Source organism: Cucurbita pepo, chromosome 12, assembly GCF_057944985.1.
Source record: "Cucurbita pepo subsp. pepo isolate OVF chromosome 12, ASM5794498v1, whole genome shotgun sequence".
Taxonomy (NCBI): domain Eukaryota; kingdom Viridiplantae; phylum Streptophyta; class Magnoliopsida; order Cucurbitales; family Cucurbitaceae; genus Cucurbita; species Cucurbita pepo.
Genome location: NC_141809.1, coordinates 7,932,286 through 7,958,477, shown reverse-complemented (window position 1 = coordinate 7,958,477; position 26,192 = coordinate 7,932,286). Strand labels below are relative to the sequence as shown.

The 26,192-nt window shown below is 33.8% G+C and overlaps 1 pseudogene; it reads right to left on the bottom strand.

The window, feature by feature from the left end:
• The window catches only part of LOC147789928 (exopolygalacturonase-like), a 29,922-nt pseudogene extending 5,348 nt beyond the window's left edge, over positions 1-24,574 (bottom strand).
• Positions 24,575-26,192: the final 1,618 nt, after the last annotated feature.

Sequence of the window (26,192 nt, the reverse complement as noted above, 5' to 3'; positions counted from 1 at the left end):
GATCACGCGACCTATATGGTCTATGTTATATTATGTGACCTTTATGGTCTATGCCATGTTCATGCATGCATCGATCACGTGACCTTTATGGTCTATGCCATGTTCATGCATGTATCGATCACGTGACCTTTATGGTATATCATGGGGAGAACCTATGGCCACAATGGAGCAAGAAGAGAGTAAGTTACCCTAGCCATGAATTAAGATTCTCCTAAGACCTCCCATGGTACGTCATGTGTATGACTTAGACTACGTTGCTTGGAACGTAAGAAGCCTTGAGCGTAGGTATTAAGACTGTGTCGCTTGGAATGTATGAAGCCTCAGACACAGGTTGACAAGTTTATGTCTAGTACCGTAAATCATAAGGGGAGTGTCTTGGAGAACGAATTAAGAACTTACAACAAGAACAAGAATAAGAACAAGAAAAACAAAAAGTGTGGTACCCTAGCATATCAAGGACACGATTAAGAGCCTACAAGTAGGCTGCTTACTGAGTCTTGTACTCATTCTTTATTCTCCATTTTTTCAGGAAATAAGAAGCTGGTCAAGGTCGGGAGCGGACTCTGGAGCTGGTGCCATAGACAAACCTCACCCATCGTCCTTCTACCCTTTTGTGTCGTCCCTTAACTTGTGTTTTAACTGTTATGTTGTGTTTTAAAATACTTTGTATAAACTTTATTTTTGTTTGATATGTTTTAAGTTTTGGTTGTTTTATTTTGTTGAAAAATTTACCCGTCTTTTTAGAGTCATCGAGTCAGCCCGATCTTTACAGGTATGTCCCTAAAATGGTAGATATATTGAATCGGCTAAAAGAGTCATTCTCACCCATGTAAATTAAAGGACAAGCTCTCACAAGCAGAAGTTCATAACTCACTCAGGATTAAGATCAAGTCGCATATGATCATCATGTGAAATATTAATCTTCTCAATTAACGGATTTATAAAGAAATTTTAAATATTTTTTGGTTCTGTCTTATACAAACTCATTGTATATGATACCCCCACTTACATATCTCCACATGAACGATTTGGATAAAATCATTTGTAACGATTACAAAGTGAGCCGTATCAATAGTGATACCAGGATAAAGCACCCAACTTTATCCATATACTATAGACTCTTTAGGTTATTACTTGAACACGATTCTCTTGTATGCACCCAACTTTATCCATATACTATAGACTCTTTAGGTTATTACTTGAACACGATTCTCTACTATGTCAACCACATATTGTTCGAGATTACATTAATAACCTTTATTTTCATACCATGGATAACAATTAAATTACAAATAAAATAATAAAAATTATAGTTAAAAAGTAAATAATTAATTAAGAGGCTTTAGAGCATAAATCTCAACAATCTCCCACTTGCTCTATACCCAACACCTTCTCTCACTTGCCCTAAAGAAGATGAGACATGTCTAGTAATCCTAGACATTCTAGATGACCCTCAAACACTTTAGCCTAGAGAGTCATTTTATATAAAACAAAATAATTATCATTAAAAGTCATTTTGGTCACAGCCACGATGCTTTCTCTCTCAATATCATTTTTTATAGATTGATCTTTTAAATTTCCTTCATATTAGTCTTTGTATCACTATCATCACAATGAAAGTGACAAACTAAATCACATGTGAAACACCTTTCAAATGTTTAAGAAATGATTACAACAGGAGAGAATAATAATAATAGACTCTAGAATTACAACAGGAGAGAAAGTCTACTTCTAGCTACTTTCTCCCATTAAGTTCAACTCTTTGTCATGAATCCTGTTTTGAAGATCTATATCTTCTTATCTATACATAATTTTTCTTTTGTAGGTCAATTCATATCGTATGAGTTTAACCTCATCAAGAATATCTACAAATCTCTGGATTTTATGACTTTAAAATATTTATCCTTCGTCATCATCCCTCATAACTATTTTGAGGGTAATAAGTCCTTAAATTGGTCATCTAACATGACAATTTGAATTTTAGTAGGATTGAATCATCTCATAATTTCTCCACTACAATGAGACTTATTGAATTAATGACTAGGATCCACTTGACTCTCAAGCGAAATTTAATTATTAACAACTTTGGTTAACTATTAAGGGCTCCACTTGGAACTATTTAATTAACACTATCTCACCTTATTATAAGTGTATGTCCTTCTATGAACTTCTTTAGAAAATTACATTTGTCATACCAATATGTTTTTCTATTTAGAATTAAATAAAGGACTATTTTGTTTCTCTTTAGGAGTAGCCTACAGTTAGGCATAATTTTGAACATATTTGTCTTAGCATATATGCTTGATTACAATTATTGAAGTGTTGTAAACTAAGTTTACTACATTTCCGTAATTCCAAAAATTGTCTCATAGACAATTTTGAAGGCAATCATGTTCACTGTGCAATCTCGATTGCAAATCCTAACAAGAGTTCAATAATAGTGTATAATTTTTTTTTAATACGTGACTATATCTAATATAGTATTGTTTTCTCCTCTTACATCACAATTTTACAAAATTGTATTATGTTGAGAGTTGGAAATAAATTCCACCTTCTATCAACTAATTTTAGTACACGATATTCTCGGACTATTGACAGATGTCCTTCTCGTACTATCAACTAAACCTTAAACCCTAAACCCTAATATTAAATGATTACATATATTCCATAACTAATTAAAACTAGAAAAAGAAAATATAAACTAACTAAATCTAGAGAATAAAATAAAATATACTACTCTTCAAATTTAAAATATCTAATATATATTCCCTAACTAATATATTCTTCAAATATTAAATGATTACCTATATTCCATAACTAATTCAAACTAGAAAGAAGTTGCACTAAATTCTAACATCTACATCATCAAGTATTTTTCAAGAATTACATATCAAGTGTAATGAAAAACAAATCTTGGTAGTAGATCTTATATCAGCTATAAGGGGTGTCATCTAGTCTCCACAAAAAATCTAGTAAATCAAATTTACTTTCATTTAGTTTTTTTTCCATAGAGTAATTTGGAAAATTTCTTTCACTATAAGCTAGGAACTATTTCCTATCAATAGCTTCAGTCATAAAATTTTTCTTGATTTTTATAATACTTAATTTCAGATTATTTAAATAAAATTTAACTTCTATGGACTTAATCATCTCATATGTTTTTTGTCTTTTTCTTATCTTTTAGTCATGACATCCAACATATTAACTAGAAGATATGAACAGAGCTTTCTCATCACCTTTGATTCATCAATCATGTGCTCTTCGAATAATTCGATTCACAATAGGTCTTGAGAACATTTCAAAATAAAGACAAAAAAAAAAAAAAAAAAAAAAAAATACACTTCCGTCATAGTGCTAATATTATTTTTTCAAGTATTAAAATTTTCTCAACACAGTAGTGAAAATTAACAATGGAGAGATCTTGAACATTATATTTGAAATATATAAAATATTATTTAATTACAAAGTTCAAATATAAAATATTATTTAATTACAAACCATCAACTATCCATTCAATTTGAGCATGAGAACAAACAATTTTATAAAATGAACCCTATAAATCATTTCTAATGCTATGGTACTTTAGTGATTTAGAACAAGTGCAGCCGTAGGGTAGGTCAAGTGTTCCTTCACTAAACTGATACAATCTCAACCAAACATTATATCAAAATAACTCTTATTCCTATAATATTTAATTACCATTAGTTCAATCGAGAACATCATTAACAACCTTAATGATCTATTCGTAAATGTAACCCATCATTTTAGATCTTGTAATTTTATACCAACAAGTGCCGCTGTAGGGTAGGTCAAGTCTTGGAAATATAATTACTATCTTATCATTCCCAAGAGTTCACCCTGATATTGACCCATGCAAATACCTTCCGTATGGGGACGGTCCAAAAGCCGCCATGAGGCCCCGCATGGATCTCACGTTATGAACCAATAATGGAGACCATAGGATATGTTGACACATTTCCTTCTCAAATTTACTATAAATACTTTCTCAAGATTCACGTTGATATTTACTCATGCAAACACCTTCCATGGGGATGGTCTAAAAGCTGCCACGAGGTCCCGCATGAATCTCACGGTGTGAATCAATAATAGAGAACGTAGGATATCCTAACATGTGTCCTTAATATCTTCCGATGTCCTTCTCCACCTAAGTATTTTGAAATAGGGTTTTCTATTACTCAGACAAATTAGACTAATCTCATTTATCTAAGTTTTCAATCTACCCTTTCATAACCCTCATGTTTGTTGGATTGCTTTTAATGTGAATTGCAAAGTTTTTAAACTATTAAAGAAAACTAATCACATCGTGAGCTTGCTTAATGAAATTAAATAAAATTTGACTAATTCAACTCCCAAGTCCGTTCCGAGGTACAAGTGTTCCATTTCTGTCAGCTTAAATACCTCAGCCTAGCCAAAACCTTCCTTAGACAGAGTTCCCTTGTAGTCAATTTTTATTTAAAATTCATTCCTCTTTAATTAACTATTAATTACAAGATTAGTGAATGAATTAAACTGTCTTTAGGATCCTATTGAAAACTAATTCCCTTCTAGAATAATCTTAAAAATCTAGCATTTTAAACCCTTTAAAATTAAATTTAATAGATTACTCAAATTCTAATTATATTAGAACAAACCATAATCGTATTATGTAAATAGCATGCATTCAATTTAAGAAATAAATATCCTAATTTAATTTTCAAGCATAACAATTATACTCAAATGCATATGGAAAATACATCCTAATTAAGAAATCATCTTATTTATATAAGAAAACAACCTAATAAAAAAAATTTCAAATATAACATTTATATTTAAAAAAAACAATTAAAATGCATGATTATGCTTAACCTATAATGGGATTTTAAACTAAATGACATACCAGATGTATTTAATCAATCAATTTAAAACATACATCATATGCATAATTAAATTAAAAAAAAAAATCAAAATTGACCCGCATGTGTAGCATATCTTAGAAATTGAAAATGAATTAAATTACAATAATTTAGATGGAAGACATATCTTGATTTTCAACATCTTTTATGTTTGGAACAATTCCAAATTTAATAAAACTAGATTTTAAGATCTTTCCTATTGTAACCAATTCCAAATCTAATAAAATTAGGGTTCGAGATTTTTCCGATTGATGGTGTTAATATAACACATGCGGAAGCAATTTGGATCTTAGGCACTTTTAGAACATCAATTATAGTAAATAACTAGCATGTTCATAAGTATTAAAACTTAAGAGTTTGAATACTAACCTTTTATAGTTCAAATTCCTTTTTCCTCACGAACCGGTTTCGAACTACCTCTAGTGTCTTCTCCACTATCCTCCGGCCATAGAACGGAATTGTTGAATCCGGTAAGTGACTAAACTTGGGAGAGATTTTGTATATATGAAGAGAGTGTTTGTTAGAGGTTTTTCTCAAGGTTTTTCACAAAGAAGAAGAATACCTTCCATGTATCATGATCACTCTATTTAAAGAGTCATGTTTGCATGTTCATGCAAATTTGAGATCACCAAATTTTGACACTCAAAAATCCACTCAAATGTTTGGGATTATGTGGCAAGCATGCATGTTTGAGTTAACCAAATTTTGACACTCAAAATTCCACTCAAATGTGTGGGTTTATTTGGCAAGCATGCAAGTTTGGTTAAACCAAATTTTGACACCTCAAAATACCACTAACATGTATTTTTCCATTAAATGAAGTCAACATTTTGACTTTCTTCATTTTAATTCAACAATTAATTTGAATAATTAGTTTAACTATTTAATTAATATTTAATATTAATTCAAATGCCAATCCCAATCAATTTCGACACATAACAATTCCGACACTTAATTAAATATCTCAGATTCTCTCTTTTTGTTTAATTCGTAAATAAAACAAAAATGCGGTTAAATATATCGTATATATGTAGCGCATATTCCCTAATTTGAATTCGAACATTTCAAACTCACTCGTCACACTGTTCTATGGTTTAGTCCGATATGAGCTAGCAGAGGGACCTAATGGACCTATAGATCATGGGCTCCAATGATCCAAGATTAACCGGTTAAACTCATTAACCTGCTTAACCAACATTCGTTAACTACTAGGACACTCCATTATAGCCTAGTAGTTGCACTCCCCTCACTATAGATATATTTCTGTCCATTTGATATAACCATGATTAGTAAGTCGATCCTTCACAGGTTGTTCGTAACTAGAGCTGGGTCAATTTACCGTTTTACCCCTAAAGTTACTTCTTGTTCCTTATGTCTCACTAATCCTCTAATGAACAATTGGTTTGTGGTCCAACCAGTAAACCGAATCCCTCTTAGGCCAATGAGAGGGTGGGGCCCCTTGTTCAAGACTTGGAGTCAGTGCTTAAGGGAACTATCTCTCTTCTATCCCTGAAAGCGGGTAGGAGTGAATTCCATCTTGCACCCCACGTCCCCAGCCATTCACCCAGTCTTACCCCTGAAATGGGAGGCCTATTGAATCGGCGAACTAGAGCCACTCTCACCCATGCAAATCTAAGGATAATTCCGAATAAACAGGAGTTTATGGTTAGCTCAGGATTAAAACCGAGTTACCTAGGTTATCGAATGAAAAGAAAATCAGTCTCAACAGTAAACGACATTATAAAGTGAGAGTGGTTTTCTTCATGGTCCGATCTTATGCAATACTCATTGCATAGGACGCCCCCACTCACATATCTCCACATGTACAATTTAGTGATCACATTGTTTATATCATATACAAAAGTGGGCCGCATCCATAGTGTCCCCAGAATAAGGTACTCAGCCTTATCCTTATACTATAGATCATTTTGACTATATACTTGAACTTGATCCACTCTTATGTCTCTACATATAGTTCAAGTATTCATACTATAGCCAGAGTGTTCTTAGTTTATTGGATTTAGATTAATGATCGTAAAGTTCACTTTATTCAAAAACAATCTTTATTGAATAAACAACAATAATAACTTTATTGAAAATAGAATATGTTTTTGTTTACAAACTATGAGTTTTAGGACATAAAACCCAACAAACTCCCACTTGGACTAAAACTCTAATGGGGTTTTATAACGTTGAGAAGAGAGAAATACAATAAACTAGCGTATCACATTCTCATGCCTTTTCTCCCACTTGCCCTAGATTACATAACTCGTAGTCCTAGACTAACTACGTGCCCTTCAAACACTTCAGCCGTGAGTCAGTGTACCCTGTAAGGATCAGATCCTTAGCACCGTACATTAGCATATAGTCCCTCATTCTCCTAAGATACTTGAGGATATTCTTAAAGGCAGTCCAATGAGCACGTCCCGGATTGGATTGATATCTGCTGACAATTCCCACAGCATAGCATATGTTGGGTCGGGTACATAGCATGGCATACATCAGACTACCGGCCGCTGATGCATAGGGAATGTGTCTCATATCCTCAACTTCTTGAGGTGTCTTAGGACTTTGTTCCTTCGACAAATGAACTCCATGCCTGAAAGGTAATAATCCTTTCTTGGAGTCCTACATCTTATATCGAATCAACATTTTGTCGATGTACGATGCCTGAGACAATGCTAGTGTTTTGTTCTTGCAATTCCGGACAATTTGGATTCCAAGAACAAATTGAGCCTCTCCCAAATCTTTCATTTGGAATTGTGTCGCTAGCCAATGCTTAATGTCAGTCAGAAATCCCACATCATTTCCAATAAGTAAGATATCGTCAACGCACAACACCAGGAAAGCTCTTGTAAAGATGACTATCCTTTTATAAACACAAGGTTCGTCAAAATTCTGTTTAAAGCAATAAGATTTGATCGCAGTATCAAACTTTATATTCCAGGATCGAGATTCTTGCTTCAACCCATAAATGGATCTTTTAAGCTTGCAAACCCTTTGCTCGTGATCCTGTTCAATGAACCCCTCTAGTTGAGCCATATAGATACTCTCATCAAGATTGCCGTTTAGAAAGGTTGTCTTAACATCCATTTGCCAAATTTCATAATCATAAAATGTGGCAATAGACAAGAGTATTCTAATCGATTTAAGCAGAGCAACAGGAGAGAAGGTTTCTTCATAGTCCACCCCCTCTCTTTGGGTATAACCCTTTGCTACTAGTCGAGCTTTAAAGGTTTGTACCTTACTGGTTTGGTCTCGTTTCCTCTTATAGAATCATTTGCAACCAATAGGTTTTACTCCATCTAGTTGATCTACAAGTTCCCAGACTGAATTGAAGTACATTGACTCCATTTCAAGATTCATGGCTTTAATCCACTGATCTCTATCTTCATCATTCATTGCCTGTTTATAGGTCAATGGATCCTCAACGCCAACATCAAGTATGATGACTTGAGTTTCTACCAAACCCAAGTAACGATCGGGTTGAGTTATAACCCTCCCACTACGTCGAGGCATTCTCAACTCTTGAAGAATGTGATTGATCAGAAGTGTCAGCTCCATCAACAACTCTTGTTGAAGGACCAGCTTAATCAACAACTCTTGTTGTTTTATAAGTAGCTTCTTTAGAAATCTCACTTAATACTAGTTTGCTGCGAGGTTGATGATTTCTTACGTGGTCTTTGTAACAACCCTAAATTTCCACATACTCAGAGTCGCTACTAACGTCTCATGCTAATCTATAATGCGGAAATATAACTCTTACATGAACATAGTTGATAACGTTAACTTCAAAAAAAACGTTTAAAACAACTTCTCTGGAAAACTGAAATTTAGAGAACAAAAACAAATACAAAATAATTTAAAACAATGAAATGCAAAACAACCTATTCTAACTTAAGACTAGAAATTTAAATATGAATCTACCCTATGCACGTGCCACAGTCTCTGCTCGCGATGCCGCCGTCCTCCGTACAAGTGCGCCTTGCCTTTACCTAAAAAATGATGTGGCACACGGCCTGAGTATTTCAAAGAATACTCAGTAAGTGGCCTGAGTATTTCTGTTAAAGAAAGTTTCAGATTATGCTCCATAGGAAATCTTTCTGGATGTGCTCCTGTAAGACCAGTGTCTTGAAAAATGTCTAGAGCATACTTCCTTTGAGAGATAAAAATTTCTTTTCTAGACCTAGAAAATTCAATGCCTATAATATATTACAAATTCCCTAAATCTTTGATAAGGAATTTCTCGAGTAAACAAGTCTTGAGATGTTGAATTTCTTTGAAAAATGTCTAGAGCATACTTGCTTGATCCTCTTAATTTCAAGTCCTTGAATCCTTTGGATCTTACATGGGGCGCTTGTTATTTTTGGAGCTAATTTCCTTTATTTTTTTTGGGCGTTACATCATATCTCATCACTTGGCTCCCCAAATCGTATTTATCAATCACAGTTTTATACATGATCCCAAGATGAATTGGTTAACTCTTTACTAGTCTCTATGTCGTACATCTACGTATCATGAATACATGATCCTAAGATGAATTGGTCCTCTCTTTCTTATAACATTTTCCATACTACACCAAACATAATTATTTCATTCATAAGCATCGTAAACAAAACCTTAAACCAAACCACCACGAAGAGATCCAGATCAGCTACATAGGGTTCATTTGAAATAGTTCTTACTTTCTTTCATTAAATGACACAACAATTTGATAACTATTTGACAAACCCCGTTTATTGTTCTTTATAATCCAAAATGGTTTAGAAATTTTGGAAACTCCTCGTTCTCAATTTGTTTAAAAAAATAATGACCCTTTAAATTGTTATTTTACCGTCTACGATCGAGTTGCGAAATGCCTTCTTAGGGTAAGTCCGTATTTCCCTCCTCTAATATGTCATTTCTCAAGGAAAATGTATGTATTATTACCTTATGACATGATGTAAAGTGCCTTTTGTATCATATATTTGTTTTATCATTTCCTTATATAAACCCAACATTTTCTATTAATTTCTCCCAAAGTTGGGAACTTAAATAAATGGGACTACTACCCCGTGACTGTCTTCTAATGACAATTGGTTGTGAACTTGATTCGATGGACCTCCCTGTACATTGTGTTAGCATTTTCAAATATTGTCACAGACGTACATTTTCAACCATACAACGTCACGATTTTGTCACACTCATGGAAAATCTTTTTTTTGCCTGACTTTATGGGTACGATTTTGTCACACTCATGAAAAATCTTTTTTTTGCCTCACTTTATGGCTACATTAGACTTTAGACAAGGTTGGTCACTAACCGAACATGACTTATATAGAAACTAAACTTTGTTCAATCATACATGTAACAACTCTAACCGACTTGCCTCTACTCTAGGCCAAGCCTAAGGCTCTACCTCACCTTTGCCCTACCTCAAAATCCTTCTAATGCAATGTCCCATCTGATATAGTTGTTTTGATTATCAATCGTGACCAAAATAAGTTAACAAATGTTCATATTATAATTTATGTCGATAGGTAATTAACATCGTTTATATTTCACTCGTACTAATCATGTCAAGCTTTAAAAAAAAAAAAAAGTAATAATAATAATAATAATCCCAGATAAACAACATATAAAAAATATTTATTTATTTAAATATTAAAATCAAACTTTCAAATTTATGGATACATGAATTTTTTGCCTGACCAGTTGTAGCAAATATCATAATTATCGGTTTTATAGTTGAACATACAGACATTTTCCTCACTCATATGCCACGAACATAGCATACTTTCACAATTATCTCTATCTCTCTTATCTATGTAGACATTGAAGTAATGAAACGAGCTAGGCCATTGGAAGGAACAGTAAAACAATGTTGTGCCCCATAAATTTGGACGAAAACTGAAGTCGTAGCTGGCCAAAGGAGTCAGCATGTGGACTCCCAAGTCATCATTGCTTGATTTGCAGTGAACAGCGAGCTGATTTTTAGATTTTAGAGCATTTGTTATCTTGACCATAATCTTTGGGTTTTGGAGGAATGATCCTTCGATGGTAGTCACTTGGTTAGCAAAGAATAATGAAATTAAGAGAGAAAGTGCAAGTGTTGAAAATAAACTCATGTGGTTGAAATGGGAGAGAAAAAGAGATGGGTATGAACACATTTGTTTGTGCATGATTTGTTTCACTCTTTATAGTTGAAAAGGAGTGTAATGGAAGATAACCGTTGATCTGGTAATAACCCAAAAATAAATAAATAAATAAACTAACCCATTTGTTTGTATTTCTAATTCATTATTTTCTTTTTTGTAACATATGGTTTTGTGAGAAGAAGTTAGTTGAGTATTTTAGGGTGGTAGTTATTGGGAGAGGGAAGGGATTAGTTATTATTAATTAATTCTTTTATTATTTTTTTTTTTACTGTTGTTAAATAGTTTATAATAAAAATAGAACCGTGATTGATAACTGTTATTTTTTAAATGGAAAAATATATGATTGAAACTGTTATTTCTCTCTAAAATTTTGAATTAAAAAAGTAAAACTATAATATGAAAATTAATTTTATGTTATGGTCGTTCGGGTCCTTCACCTAGACTAATTTCATAGTGTTTCATGACCTAGCCCAACGAGGCTTTTATCTGGTCATCATATGTAAGGACCGGTCTGACTCGATACTCCAAAAAGGTGAGTAAACTTTCACGAAATAAAACAAACAGTATTTAAAACATAACATTACTTAAAACAAAACAGTGTTCATACATGAGTAATTAAAACACAACATAATAGTTAAAACACCGAATAAGGAACGAACACAAAATATTTCAAAACAAATGGGTTGAAGACGACGGGTGAGGCTTGTCTATGACACCTGCTTCGGAGTCCGCTCCCAACCTCGACTAGCTCCTTATTACCTGAAAAAAAAAATGCAGAATAAGGAAGGAGTACAAGACTCAGCAAGTAGCCTACTTGTAGGCTCTTTATCGTGTCCTTGATAAGCTAGGACACCACACTCTTTCTTTTCTTGTTCTTGTTTCTTTTGTAAGTAATTAGGCCCGTTCTATTTCTGACTTGGAGTTATGTTAAGAATGAGAAATAGAATTGGGACAGAAAGTTACATCTTCATTAATATTCACAATGTTTAAATAGGATACAAGCTACCGACGAATACCTAAAATTAAGGGAAAATATTAACTAACTAAATCTTGAGAGTCAAATAAAATATACTACTAATCAAATCATAAAGTAAAAAAAATATTAATTAAGAATGTATAAGATATATTCCAACACTAATTATTATAATATGTTCTCCTAATATTATATCTTAATACTCCCCCTCAAGTTGGAGAGTGGCTGTCAATCACACCGAACTTGTCTTTCAAAAAATCGAACTGACTTCTTCCCAAATTTTTAGTGAAAATATCCGCCAATTGCATTTTAGTCGAAACATAACATGGTTTGATGATTCTAGCTTGTAATTTTCTTCGAACTATATGACAATCTATTTCTATGTGTTTCGTACGTTTATGAAAAACTGGATTGGCTGCTATCTTTAATGATGCTTGATTATCACAATACAATAATGCTGGTTCGGACAGTGGAACTTTCAAGTCTTGAAGAATGTATCTTAACCAAGCTAACTCTAAACAAGTATTTGTCACCGCTCGACACTCGGCTTCTGCTCATGATCTGGACACATTGGTTTGCTTTTTAGACTTCCAAGGAATAATTGAATTTCCAAGGAAAATGCAGAACCTAGAAATTAATGGTCTGGAAGTTCGACAACCGCCCCAGTCTGAATCGCAATATGCTTGTAATCTTAAGTTGATTTCAGGTGGTACTACAAGTCCTTGACCAGGAATACCTTTGATGTATCTCAGAACTCGAAGAGTTGCCTCCCAATGTGGTTTTCTTGGTTCATGCATAAATTGACTAAGCACACGAACTGAATACACTATGTCAGGCCTAGTAACGGATAAATATATTAATCTTCCAATCAACCGTCTGTATCTACTTGGATCATTCAACTTCTCCCCTTCTGTTAAAGAAAGTTTCAGATTATGCTCCATAGGAAATCTTTCTGGATGTGCTCCTGTAAGACCAGGGTCTTGAAAAATGTCTAGAGCATACTTCCTTTGAGAGATAAAAATTTCTTTTCTAGACCTAGAAAATTCAATGCCTATAATATATTACAAATTCCCTAAATCTTTGATAAGGAATTTCTCGAGCAAACAAGTCTTGAGATGTTGAATTTCTTTGAAAAATGTCTAGAGCATACTTGCTTGATCCTCTTAATTTCAAGTCCTTGAATCCTTTGGATCTTACATGGGGCGCTTGTTATTTTTGGAGCTAATTTCCTTTATTTTTTTTGGGCGTTACATCATATCTCATCACTTGGCTCCCCAAATCGTATTTATCAATCACAGTTTTATACATGATCCCAAGATGAATTGGTTAACTCTTTACTAGTCTCTATGTCGTACATCTACGTATCATGAATGCATGATCCTAAGATGAATTGGTCCTCTCTTTCTTATAACATTTTCCATACTACACCAAACATAATTATTTCATTCATAAGCATCGTAAACAAAACCTTAAACCAAACCACCACGAAGAGATCCAGATCAGCTACATAGGGTTCATTTGAAATAGTTCTTACTTTCTTTCATTAAATGACACAACAATTTGATAACTATTTGACAAACCCCGTTTATTGTTCTTTATAATCCAAAATGGTTTAGAGATTTTGGAAACTCCTCGTTCTCAATTTGTTTAAAAAAATAATGACCCTTTAAATTGTTATTTTACCGTCTACGATCGAGTTGCGAAATGCCTTCTTAGGGTAAGTCCGTATTTCCCTCCTCTAATATGTCATTTCTCAAGGAAAATGTATGTATTATTACCTTATGACATGATGTAAAGTGCCTTTTGTATCATATATTTGTTTTATCATTTCCTTATATAAACCCAACATTTTCTATTAATTTCTCCCAAAGTTGGGAACTTAAATAAATGGGACTACTACCCCGTGACTGTCTTCTAATGACAATTGGTTGTGAACTTGATTCGATGGACCTCCCTGTACATTGTGTTAGCATTTTCAAATATTGTCACAGTCGTACATTTTCAACCATACAACGTCACGATTTTGTCACACTCATGGAAAATCTTTTTTTTGCCTGACTTTATGGGTACGATTTTGTCACACTCATGAAAAATCTTTTTTTTGCCTCACTTTATGGCTACATTAGACTTTAGACAAGGTTGGTCACTAACCGAACATGACTTATATAGAAACTAAACTTTGTTCAATCATAGATGTAACAACTCTAACCGACTTGCCTCTACTCTAGGCCAAGCCTAAGGCTCTACCTCACCTTTGCCCTACCTCAAAATCCTTCTAATGCAATGTCCCATCTGATATAGTTGTTTTGATTATCAATCGTGACCAAAATAAGTTAACAAATGTTCATATTATAATTTATGTCGATAGGTAATTAACATCGTTTATATTTCACTCGTACTAATCATGTCAAGCTTTAAAAAAAAAAAAAGTAATAATAATAATAATAATCCAGATAAACAACATATAAAAAATATTTATTTATTTAAATATTAAAATCAAACTTTCAAATTTATGGATACATGAATTTTTTGCCTGACCAGTTGTAGCAAATATCATAATTATCGGTTTTATAGTTGAACATACAGAAATTTTCCTCACTCATATGCCACGAACATAGCATACTTTCACAATTATCTCTATCTCTCTTATCTATGTAGACATTGAAGTAATGAAACGAGCTAGGCCATTGGAAGGAACAGTAAAACAATGTTGTGCCCCATAAATTTGGACGAAAACTGAAGTCGTAGCTGGCCAAAGGAGTCAGCATGTGGACTCCCAAGTCATCATTGCTTGATTTGCAGTGAACAGCGAGCTGATTTTTAGATTTTAGAGCATTTGTTATCTTGACCATAATCTTTGGGTTTTGGAGGAATGATCCTTCGATGGTAGTCACTTGGTTAGCAAAGAATAATGAAATTAAGAGAGAAAGTGCAAGTGTTGAAAATAAACTCATGTGGTTGAAATGGGAGAGAAAAAGAGATGGGTATGAACACATTTGTTTGTGCATGATTTGTTTCACTCTTTATAGTTGAAAAGGAGTGTAATGGAAGATAACCGTTGATCTGGTAATAACCCAAAAATAAATAAATAAATAAACTAACCCATTTGTTTGTATTTCTAATTCATTATTTTCTTTTTTGTAACATATGGTTTTGTGAGAAGAAGTTAGTTGAGTATTTTAGGGTGGTAGTTATTGGGAGAGGGAAGGGATTAGTTATTATTAATTAATTCTTTTATTATTATTATTTTTTTTACTGTTGTTAAATAGTTTATAATAAAAATAGAACCGTGATTGATAACTGTTATTTTTTAAATGGAAAAATATATGATTGAAACTGTTATTTCTCTCTAAAATTTTTAATTAAAAAAGTAAAACTATATTATGAAAATTAATTTTATGTTATGGTCGTTCGGGTCCTTCACCTAGACTAATTTCATAGTGTTTCATGACCTAGCCCAACGAGGCTTTTATCTGGTCATCATATGTAAGGACCGGTCTGACTCGATACTCCAAAAAGGTGAGTAAACTTTCACGAAATAAAACAAACAGTATTTAAAACATAACATTACTTAAAACAAAACAGTGTTCATACATGAGTAATTAAAACACAACATAATAGTTAAAACACCGAATAAGGAACGAACACAAAATATTTCAAAACAAATGGGTTGAAGACGACGGGTGAGGCTTGTCTATGACACCTGCTTCGGAGTCCGCTCCCAACCTCGACTAGCTCCTTATTACCTGAAAAAAAAAATGCAAAATAAGGAAGGAGTACAAGACTCAGCAAGTAGCCTACTTGTAGGCTCTTTATCGTGTCCTTGATAAGCTAGGACACCACACTCTTTCTTTTCTTGTTCTTGTTTCTTTTGTAAGTAATTAGGCCCGTTCTATTTCTGACTTGGAGTTATGTTAAGAATGAGAAATAGAATTGGGACAGAAAGTTACCTCTTCATTAATATTCACAATGTTTAAATAGGATACAAGCTACCGACGAATACCTAAAATTAAGGGAAAATATTAACTAACTAAATCTTGAGAGTCAAATAAAATATACTACTAATCAAATCATAAAGTAAAAAAAATATTAATTAAGAATGTATAAGATATATTCCAACACTAATTATTATAATATATTCTCCTAATATTATATCTTAATACTCCCCCTCAAGTTGGAGAGTGGCTGTCAATCACACCGAACTTGTCTTTCAAAAAATCGAACTGACTTCTTCCCAAATTTTTAGTGAAAATATCCGCCAATTGCATTTTAGTCGAAACATAACATGGTTTGATGATTCTAGCTTGTAATTTTCTTCGAACTATATGACAATCTATTTCTATGTGTTTCGTACGTTTATGAAAAACTGGATTGGCTGCTATCTTTAATGATGCTTGATTATCACAATACAATAATGCTGGTTCGGACAGTGGAACTTTCAAGTCTTGAAGAATGTATCTTAACCAAGCTAACTCTAAACAAGTATTTGTCACCGCTCGACACTCGGCTTCTGCTCATGATCTGGACACATTGGTTTGCTTTTTAGACTTCCAAGGAATAATTGAATTTCCAAGGAAAATGCAGAACCTAGAAATTAATGGTCTGGAAGTTCGACAACCGCCCCAGTCTGAATCGCAATATGCTTGTAATCTTAAGTTGATTTCAGGTGGTACTACAAGTCCTTGACCAGGAATACCTTTGATGTATCTCAGAACTCGAAGAGTTGCCTCCCAATGTGGTTTTCTTGGTTCATGCATAAATTGACTAAGCACACGAACTGAATACACTATGTCAGGCCTAGTAACGGATAAATATATTAATCTTCCAATCAACCGTCTGTATCTACTTGGATCATTCAACTTCTCCCCTTCTGTTAAAGAAAGTTTCAGATTATGCTCCATAGGAAATCTTTCTGGATGTGCTCCTGTAAGACCAGTGTCTTGAAAAATGTCTAGAGCATACTTCCTTTGAGAGATAAAAATTTCTTTTCTAGACCTAGAAAATTCAATGCCTATAATATATTACAAATTCCCTAAATCTTTGATAAGGAATTTCTCGAGTAAACAAGTCTTGAGATGTTGAATTTCTTTGAAAAATGTCTAGAGCATACTTGCTTGATCCTCTTAATTTCAAGTCCTTGAATCCTTTGGATCTTACATGGGGCGCTTGTTATTTTTGGAGCTAATTTCCTTTATTTTTTTTGGGCGTTACATCATATCTCATCACTTGGCTCCCCAAATCGTATTTATCAATCACAGTTTTATACATGATCCCAAGATGAATTGGTTAACTCTTTACTAGTCTCTATGTCGTACATCTACGTATCATGAATACATGATCCTAAGATGAATTGGTCCTCTCTTTCTTATAACATTTTCCATACTACACCAAACATAATTATTTCATTCATAAGCATCGTAAACAAAACCTTAAACCAAACCACCACGAAGAGATCCAGATCAGCTACATAGGGTTCATTTGAAATAGTTCTTACTTTCTTTCATTAAATGACACAACAATTTGATAACTATTTGACAAACCCCGTTTATTGTTCTTTATAATCCAAAATGGTTTAGAAATTTTGGAAACTCCTCGTTCTCAATTTGTTTAAAAAAATAATGACCCTTTAAATTGTTATTTTACCGTCTACGATCGAGTTGCGAAATGCCTTCTTAGGGTAAGTCCGTATTTCCCTCCTCTAATATGTCATTTCTCAAGGAAAATGTATGTATTATTACCTTATGACATGATGTAAAGTGCCTTTTGTATCATATATTTGTTTTATCATTTCCTTATATAAACCCAACATTTTCTATTAATTTCTCCCAAAGTTGGGAACTTAAATAAATGGGACTAATACCCCGTGACTGTCTTCTAATAACAATTGGTTGTGAACTTGATTCGATGGACCTCCCTGTACATTGTGTTAGCATTTTCAAATATTGTCACAGTCGTACATTTTCAACCATACAACGTCACGATTTTGTCACACTCATGGAAAATCTTTTTTTTGCCTGACTTTATGGGTACGATTTTGTCACACTCATGAAAAATCTTTTTTTTGCCTCACTTTATGGCTACATTAGACTTTAGACAAGGTTGGTCACTAACCGAACATGACTTATATAGAAACTAAACTTTGTTCAATCATACATGTAACAACTCTAACCGACTTGCCTCTACTCTAGGCCAAGCCTAAGGCTCTACCTCACCTTTGCCCTACCTCAAAATCCTTCTAATGCAATGTCCCATCTGATATAGTTGTTTTGATTATCAATCGTGACCAAAATAAGTTAACAAATGTTCATATTATAATTTATGTCGATAGGTAATTAACATCGTTTATATTTCACTCGTACTAATCATGTCAAGCTTTAAAAAAAAAAAAAGTAATAATAATAATAATAATCCCAGATAAACAACATATAAAAAATATTTATTTATTTAAATATTAAAATCAAACTTTCAAATTTATGGATACATGAATTTTTTGCCTGACCAGTTGTAGCAAATATCATAATTATCGGTTTTATAGTTGAACATACAGACATTTTCCTCACTCATATGCCACGAACATAGCATACTTTCACAATTATCTCTATCTCTCTTATCTATGTAGACATTGAAGTAATGAAACGAGCTAGGCCATTGGAAGGAACAGTAAAACAATGTTGTGCCCCATAAATTTGGACGAAAACTGAAGTCGTAGCTGGCCAAAGGAGTCAGCATGTGGACTCCCAAGTCATCATTGCTTGATTTGTAGTGAACAGCGAGCTGATTTTTAGATTTTAGAGCATTTGTTATCTTGACCATAATCTTTGGGTTTTGGAGGAATGATCCTTCGATGGTAGTCACTTGGTTAGCAAAGAATAATGAAATTAAGAGAGAAAGTGCAAGTGTTGAAAATAAACTCATGTGGTTGAAATGGGAGAGAAAAAGAGATGGGTATGAACACATTTGTTTGTGCATGATTTGTTTCACTCTTTATAGTTGAAAAGGAGTGTAATGGAAGATAACCGTTGATCTGGTAATAACCCAAAAATAAATAAATAAATAAACTAACCCATTTGTTTGTATTTCTAATTCATTATTTTCTTTTTTGTAACATATGGTTTTGTGAGAAGAAGTTAGTTGAGTATTTTAGGGTGGTAGTTATTGGGAGAGGGAAGGGATTAGTTATTATTAATTAATTCTTTTATTATTATTATTATTTTTACTGTTGTTAAATAGTTTATAATAAAAATAGAACCGTGATTGATAACTGTTATTTTTTAAATGGAAAAATATATGATTGAAACTGTTATTTCTCTCTAAAATTTTTAATTAAAAAAGTAAACCTATAATATGAAAATTAATTTTATGTCATGGTCGTTCGGGTCCTTCACCTAGACTAATTTCATAGTGTTTCATGACCTAGCCCAACGAGGCTTTTATCTGGTCATCATATGTAAGGACCGGTCTGACTCGATACTCCAAAAAGGTGAGTCAACTTTCACGAAATAAAACAAACAGTATTTAAAACATAACATTACTTAAAACAAAACAGTGTTCATACATGAGTAATTAAAACACAACATAATAGTTAAAACACCGAATAAGGAACGAACACAAAATATTTCAAAACAAATGGGTTGAAGACGACGGGTGAGGCTTGTCTATGACACCTGCTTCGGAGTCCGCTCCCAACCTCGACTAGCTCCTTATTACCTGAAAAAAAAAATGCAAAATAAGGAAGGAGTACAAGACTCAGCAAGTAGCCCTACTTGTAGGCTCTTTATCATGTCCTTGATAAGCTAGGACACCACACTCTTTCTTTTCTTGTTCTTGTTTCTTTTGTAAGTAATTAGGCCCGTTCTATTTCTGACTTGGAGTTATGTTAAGAATGAGAAATAGAATTGGGACAGAAAGTTACATCTTCATTAATATTCACAATGTTTAAATAGGATACAAGCTACCGACGAATACCTAAAATTAAGGGAAAATATTAACTAACTAAATCTTGAGAGTCAAATAAAATATACTACTAATCAAATCATAAAGTAACAAAAATATTAATTAAGAATGTATAAGATATATTCCAACACTAATTATTATAATATATTCTCCTAATATTATATCTTAATACTCCCCCTCAAGTTGGAGAGTGGCTGTCAATCACACCGAACTTGTCTTTCAAAAAATCGAACTGACTTCTTCCCAAATTTTTAGTGAAAATATCCTCCAATTGCATTTTAGTCGAAACATAACATGGTTTGATGATTCTAGCTTGTAATTTTCTTCGAACTATAGGATAATCTATTTCTATGTGTTTCGTACGTTTATGAAAAACTGGATTGGCTGTTATCTGTAATGATGCTTGATTATCACAATACAATAATGCTGGTTCGGACAGTGGAACTTTCAAGTCTTGAAGAATGTATCTTAACTAAGCTAACTCTAAACAAGTATTTGTCACCGCTCGACACTCGGCTTCTGCTGATGATCTGGACACATTGGTTTGCTTGTTAGACTTGATGAATCATGAAGTGGTAAAATGGGAGTTGAAGGAGCTAACGTCAAAGTTTGTGAAGCTAATGAAAAAGGAAAATCATCGTCACAAAATTGAACATCACGACTGATAAAAAAAAATCTTAGATTGCATGTCACACAACTTGTAACCTTTGTGACCACAAGGATATCCTACAAAAACACAAGGAATTGCCCGAGATTCAAATTTTTGCTTAGGGTGTGTACTACAGTTGCATAACACTTACAACCAAAAACTTTAAGATGGTGAAATGTATGTGGTTCTTTGTATTGTGCTTCAAAGGGTGTCTTGTTGGATAACAATGGTGATGGTGTTCTATTTATAAGATAAACAGCAGTTAAAATGGTGTTCTATGTAGAGTGCATCTAACTTTAACTCGGCCTGATATTTCTTCTGCAGTTGGGGTTATGAGTCGGTACATGCAAAGTCCAAAGAAGCCTCATTTGGATGCAGCTCGACGGATCTTGAGATATGTCAAAGGTACAATCGACTATGATCTTTTGTACAAAAAAAAAAAAAGCTGCAAGCTAGTTACAGAATTGCCTTGCCACCGAACCTTGCCGTCGTGCACAATGTGTTTCACGTATCCATGCTGCAAAAGTACACTCCAGACCATACTCATGTAATCGAGCATGAGATGCTTCCCCTTCAGGAAGATCTGTTTTACGAGGAGAAGCCTAGCAGAATTTTTGCTTGAGACACTAGGCGGTTGCGCAACAAAGATATTCCCTTGGTAAAGGTCTCATGGGGTAACTGTCGTGAGGAAGAGGCAACTTGGGAACGAGAAGAGGTTGTGAGGAAAGCTTATCCCGAACTCTTCCAAGAGATAGGAACTTTCGGGGACGAAAGTTCCTAAGGAGGGGAGAGTTTGTAACACAAAGAAAAAAAGGGGGGGGGGGGGGGGGGGGGGGGGCTAAGTCAACTGAGGGGCAAAAATGTCATTTTGCCCCTCCATTCCTAATAGGGGTCCAAGGAGAACCCCGTCACACCCCCTGCAAAAGAAAAAAAGAGTTAGAGAGAAATTTGAGAGGAGTCAGCCGTGAAGTTTAACGGACCACCGTCGGAATCCACCTTCGGAAGAGACTTGTACAAGGATTGAGAGGTTAGTGAGGCCGACGCTCCGTCAAGACCCAAGAACATTTCGCGAGGTAAGGTTATGAACGACATTTCTCAGATCTGAGCTTTTCCTATGTGAATCAAGTCCTAAAATGCTGAAATATTCACCTAGGAACAACTCTATGCACGATCAGTGAAGAAGTTTGGCCAAGACCTCAACCCGAAGGCGGAGATCTGAGAATCGTCTGAGAATGGTGAGTGAACTTTCGACGCTCTTAACTCGTCCGGTAGTCAAGAAAAAATTACAAAAAAATACTAGGATGTACCCCGTAACATGATCTAGAATTTTGCCTAAGAAATCATATTGATCCGATCTACAGATTGAAAGATATGAAAATCGGAAAAGGGGACTGTGTTACGGATTGAAAGATATGAAATGGATTACATCTCCAGAAAAAAAAAAAAAAAAAAAAAAAAAAAAAAAAAAAAAAAAAAAAAAAAAAAGCAAGAACCTCTTAAACCGATTTATGTAATGTTCCATGAACAAGATTTGAACCAAATTTTTTAGTATGAATTTGACACCCAATGGCTCTAGCATTTTCCTGACATCTTTTGGAATATGACCACATTATTTACTCCTCATGAAGTGTTTCTAAGCAGGGTGATTATTCTTACCGATCAACATGAGTTGTTTTTAGCATATTTTGTCTTTACCCACATGTTTGTTAAGAAAATTTCAAGAGGTAGCCAAACATAATATTGTTCGAAACTAAACACGTTTAACTTTTGAGTCTTATGCTTGAAGCACCAAAGTAGGCAACATGATTTTTAGAGATAGTTTTCACTCCTAGGAGCAATTCAAAACAAGTAACTAATGTGACCATATCATTGAAGATGCAAGAAATTGTGGGGGCCATCAGATGCCAAATTTGGATTCCAAAGGTCCAAATTTTAGGTATGAGATTACATCTTAGGAGGCATGTGAGTAAGGAAAAAGCATGCTACAAAAAATGGTGTTGGTTTGTGTGGATAGTTTTCACTCTTATAAGCAATTCAAGATAAGTTGGTAATGTAGGTATGTCATGGTAGATGCAGGGGAAGGTCAAGGGTATCAGTTGCTAGTTGCTGAATCCAAATTTGAAATCGTGGTCCAAATCTTAGCAGGGGCATTTGCCATTTCCAAATGGCTTAGTTCCCTTTTTTTTTTCTTTTTCTTAAGATTTTATTCTAAACAATAAAATCAAAAGATTTAATTATGTAGTAAGGGTTGTTTCAGTTGAATAAATTTATGATCCAATTAATTGCGTTAGGTCTAAAAATATCTCAACTCAACCCAGCTAAACTCATGAACAACAAATATCTTAAGAGTTGAAAAAAGGAAACATAGCATCATCGATCAAGACCAAATTCTGTTTTTATTTTCTCTCTTTTGTGATTTCTGTTATTTTTTGGCCTTATTTACCATGGATTTGGGCAAATTTTGATGAGTTCTGGTACATTAAACTCCTAGAACATTTAGCTACTTTTGATATTTAATTTTTCTAGGACTATCGACATTTTTCCTATAACTAAACTTGGTCGAGATAAATAGGTAGATAATTCGATATTAAATGTAAATTCCTAAAATACATATTAATACTTGTCACTTAATTTTCTAATCTGAAAGCTAAATTTTAACAAGTCATATCCAAAAGTTGCAACCAAAATTACACCATTGACGAAAAAGATAGATTTAAGGACACGACTTGTTGGATTAGTCACCTCAAATTTTAATTCTTCTTTAACAATAATGATGGATCTGTGCAATATGGGAAGTAGTTAGGAGATTCAATCTAACTCATCCATTCTGTCTAAAAGATTTCTAATGGTAATTGATTTGTTTAGGGTAACTAATTGAAAGAGGAGTTAGATATTTTTGTTGGTTAAAGATTCTTTTCTTGAGTAATGGATTAGTTTTTTTTTTAATAATGGTTGTTACAATTACATTGTCTTATTTCCAATAAAAAACTAGAACGAAAAAACAAGACTTGGAACAATTTTATTATATAAGGTGGTGGTAATAAAAACATTAGGTTGTTCACGACACAAAGTCTCCTTCAAACAGTCGACCATCTTATTTATTTCGAAAAGTACAACAAAAGAAACTCAAAAGAATGAGAGTCAAATGGATAGAGGCGGTCTTCTTTTTTAATTAAGGTTGTCTATTATATTTGAAGTTCTATGGCAATGAACAATCCATTGGACAACATAAGGAGAGGAGCATATCTTGGGGTTCGGTCTTCCTGAAATGATAGGTTTCACATTCGTGCATTGGGAGGAAATAGGACCTTTTATTCCATTGTAAGTGAGGTCAATGTTGCTTACTTTTACATCGTCACATGGTAAGTGACGGCTGCAAATAAGTTTGATTGCCAGCAGAGTTGCAGAACTTCCTCTAATGTTCTTGAAGCTCACTGTACTAATCTTAATTTTTGAAGGAATCTAAAAATTAAAATGAGACAACAAATGGTTTATTTGTTAAGTTATAATGAAAAAAAATGAATGAAAGGTTCGAGAATGCGATCCATACCTGCCGATTGCACTGATTCCACGGACAATACTCTTGGTCTATTAGAATAGGGTTGCTAACATTGACCATTATAATGTCCAAAAAGTGCATATTGGTGGCGGTGCTGCTAGCAGCAGAAGCTGGCCACGTTTTGATCCTAACACCATTAGTGGTGTTAATTAACGTGCAGTTCTTTACGATGACACCTTCAACAAGTTCTTCGTTAGTGTATCTTCCAAGACTTCCGATGCTTATTCCATGTCCTGGTCTGCACGTCACGTTGGTGACTTCAATTAGTTTGCTTCCATCTCCAAGAGAAATGCAATCATCTCCAGTTGCAATTTTGGACTTTGTGATTGTGATCTTATTGGATGGACCGATGTGTATTCCATCAGAGTTTGGACTGTTTTCTGGTGCCATTATATTGACATTATGGAATGTGAGGTTGTTGCAGCTGAGGACGTTGATATGGAAGTTCTTGCTATCAAGTGATGTTATTCTCTTAACGGTTGAATTGGTGATGAAGTTGAACCTCAAACTCTAAACATTTTGCATAATCAAATAATATTTTGTGAGAGTCGGTAATGAAGCTAAAAATTTGAACAGAACCCAATAAAATTGAAAACTCAAAAAAAATTCACTTCTTTACTTGATTGTTTAAAGATTATCCTCTAGAAAATGAAGAACATTTACCAAATCGTAAATGCCAGAACATTAGAGAAGACATGTAAGAGGCCCTTTCAAAAACAACAAGATGCATGAGATTGAGAAGGAAAGCTAAAGGCATATTACAACAGGGAGTTTGGGCACAATTTATGCTTTGTGGCAATCATTCCTTTTCCAAGCTGCCTTTCCTTGGCCATCAAAAACTCCTTCACCTGATAATGTCAATTTATCAACACGTGCAAAAGTGATCCAATTATCTCCCTGAAGACTTTTTTGTGTCTGCAATGTTCCTCCAAGTTGAAAGTCAATTGGGCTATGACAAGGTCCTTCAAACTTCCCTTGCTTTACTTTAAATATCCCTTTCGGAATAAAAATTGCACTAGAACGATTGGACGTGCATGCATCCTTCCATGCATTTCCTAAAGCCTACATTTCAAAAGTAACAAAAACTTATATCAAACAATTGATCAGCTCAACTAGTGATAATATTGATGTTCATATTGTATATTTACCTTCGTGATGTCAGTACCAGACACTATGTTACCATATCTTTTCAAAGGAAAAACAACATCGGCACTAGATTGAGCATCGACGGTAAGAGCTAACAATAGTAACATCAAAATTGTAGCAGCCAAGAAACTCGATTTGATCGTACTCATGAAGCCTGTGCTTTCTTTTCTTTTTTATGTATATGGTTTGAAAACTAGTGAGAGACAATGATATTTCGTTTTAGATTTGGAACTTTTTATTTATTTAATACAAATTGAAAAATAGGAATAAGTTGGGATGGAACTAAAAGAAGTTATGGATCCATTTCCCTCTCTTAATCCAAACATAAATTGATAACTAAACGCTGTTTATTGTTTCGGTAAGTTGTTCATTAATGGGTGTGTTGTAATATCTCTCTCACTAGCCTTTGAATGGTTGAATCTCAAAGAAACTGGGCATTGGCCAAACCCAACGAAGTACTAGCTTTGGGGCCACAAACATTTTTATTTATGACTACATTGGTTAGAGACTGTTTTCAACCTAAAATCGTTAGAAATAAGACTTGTACAAAAGGGGGGAAAAAAAAAAGCAAGAACCCGTTAAACCGATTAGTGCAATGTCCCAGGAACAGGATTTGAACCAAATTTTTTGGTATGAATTTGACACCCAGTGGCTCCAGCATTTTTCGACATCTTTTGCACTATGACCACATTATTTATTCCTCATAAAGTGTTTCAAAGAAGAGAGATTATTCTTACCGATCAACCTGAGTTGTTTTTAGCATGTTTTGCTTTACCCACATGTTTGTTAAGAAAATTTCAAGAGGTTGCCAAACATAATATTGTTCCAAACTAAACATGCTTAAAATGGTAGGCATATTATA